Below are 2,345 nucleotides of genomic sequence, written 5' to 3'. Positions count from 1 at the left end.
CTGCCACTTACGAGCATCACGGAGCCGTCCCAGCACCAGCAGACAAGCTGCTCCCAGCCACTGCGGGCAGCAGGGCCCATCTCCATCCCTTCCTTGTGGGCATGGGCATCCCGCCCTCACCCCACCCGGGTGCTGCTCTCCCAGCCGAGGGCAAAGCCACAAAGCCAGCAGGCAGCAAGGTCCCAAGCAAGTTTGCCCCCAGCAAGGTTTGTCTGAATGATCCCAGGGTTCCTACCAGGGCCATGCAGCAGCAAGTTGAGCTGTGCGAGAGCCTGGCAAGGGCTGTGCCTGCCACCAGCCCCAGGCAGGGCTTGTGTGGAGCGTGGGAGGGTGGTGAGGGCAGACACGAGTGGGCAGAAAGCAGGTCCTGCCCGCCCCCAGGTGTCAGCCGGGGACACAATAGCAGGCAGCCAGCCAGCACCATGGGGAACCAGCACACAAAGCCTGCTGCCACCGCCATCAGACCTCACCATTGGGGTGCTTCCTCCCTGCCACGGTGTGGGGACAGCACTTGGGGAACAGCACCGGCACAGGGATGCTGTACCCTAGGACAGACATCACCTCCCAGCACCCCGAGAGCCCAGAACAACAAGGTCCAATGGTCACAGCTCCCAAAGTGGGTCCAAGCCTGAATCCCATGGGGACCCTTGTGGTGCCACCGCCGCAGGGGTGGTGGCATGACTCACTCCCAGTGGGAAATGACTTTCAGGGTCAGCAAGCCAGAAACCCCGTCATGGTGACGCCCATCCAGCTGCCAGAGAAGGAGAGGGCAGGAGGGAGCATGTCAGCTTCACTGGGCTCCGAAACCCCATCCCAGTGACCGACCCGACCCCGCGCTAGGCCACTGTGACTGCCAGGCGGAGGAGGAGGAAAACAAAGCACCATTGATGAGCACAGCCATGTCCCCAGACACCATCCGTCGGGATGGCTGCCAGCTGCCACCGCTGGCCCCAGGGAAGCCCCCAGCACGAGCATCCCCCATGCGTGTCCCCATGACAGAGGTGGTGGCCCTGGGGCAAGCCCAGCTGCCAGAAGCCCAGGACACTGGGGTACCAAGCCCTGCTCTTGCTGGGGGAACATTTGTCACCTCCAGCAAGGAGGTGGCCAGCGGTGCGATGCCCCCATCCTGGAGGGAAATGTCTCCTCTAGGACCTGCAAGAAGGGCAGGGTCTGTCCCCAGGGGGGTGACAGCCACCCCCACCCCATCACACACAGCCCCCATCCCTGCCAAGTCACACAAGGGCTGGCACTGGGCACAGGGGGCCCCTCCAGCCCCATCTGCCTGGGGGTCCCCTCCTCCCCGCACCCTGCCAGCATCTCAGGTCCTCCCCTATCGCTGTGCCCAGCCCAGAAAAAGTGCTGTCGTCTCCTTCCATTCTTGCCCTGCAATAATATTTTCCCAGCTCAGAATAACATTGGCAAAGCCATCGGGCTCCTTTTATTGTTTCAGCGAGGCATCCCCCCCCTCCCCCAGCCCCAAGAAATTCCTCCTGCGCCTCGGGTTACACCGGCTCGGGGCACCATCCCCTTCCCTGCCTTCATGTCCCCAGAGAGCAGCTCTCTGTCCTGCTCTGTTCATCCCCAGCGCTCCTTTATCGCAGGGTGGGGGTCCCACAGCAGCCCCTCCCAAGCACCGCTGTGGCAGGACAGGGATCCCTTCGGGGCACAGCTGAGAGCCCAGCAGGCACGGGGCTGCACTGGGATGCTCGTGGTGCATGAAGCAGCAAAAAGCTCTTTCCTCTCTTACATGAGGCATGGCTGGAAATCCAAGCAGAAGGAAAAGAGCAGCTCGAAGTGAGAGGGAGAGCTGGGGACATGGCCACCCCTGCACCCACAGCACGACGCCTTCCCCCCCCCCCCCAGACATTCCCCTGCAGCCAGAGCTGCCAGCTACGTACAGCCCCAGCCGCCAAGGTGAGCGCAAGCAGCCTCAGCTCGCTGCAGTTTTCATTTTGGAGGCTTCTAATGGCTTTAATTGAAATTTTCATTTTCTTTTTCTTCCCCCCAAGGGAGAAGGCGGTGTCAGAATTTTGTTTCATGGGAAATTTCAGTTCTGTTTCCAATTTGGAAGAGGAACAGAATAATCAGCTTAATAAGAAAAAAAAAACTTCAAAAGGTTCCTCGCTCCCTGCAGGAGGCTGAGGAGCCCACCAGGCTCGGGGATCCCATTGCACCTCGAACGGTACAGCACGGCTGGACTTTGGGCTGGAGAGGATTCGACGCTGAGCCAGACCTTGAGCCCCACAGTCGAGCTCTGCCAGGACCCCCAAACCTCCTAGCCCCCTGCAAAGCCCAGCCTGAAGGAACCAGATCCCACCTCAGGCAGAGCCGGGAGACAGCCCGGG

This window comes from Pterocles gutturalis, unplaced genomic scaffold (assembly GCF_000699245.1).
Source record: "Pterocles gutturalis isolate BGI_N339 unplaced genomic scaffold, ASM69924v1 scaffold1027, whole genome shotgun sequence".
In the NCBI taxonomy this organism is placed as follows: domain Eukaryota; kingdom Metazoa; phylum Chordata; class Aves; order Pterocliformes; family Pteroclidae; genus Pterocles; species Pterocles gutturalis.
Note: the sequence above shows the minus strand (reverse complement) of the source record.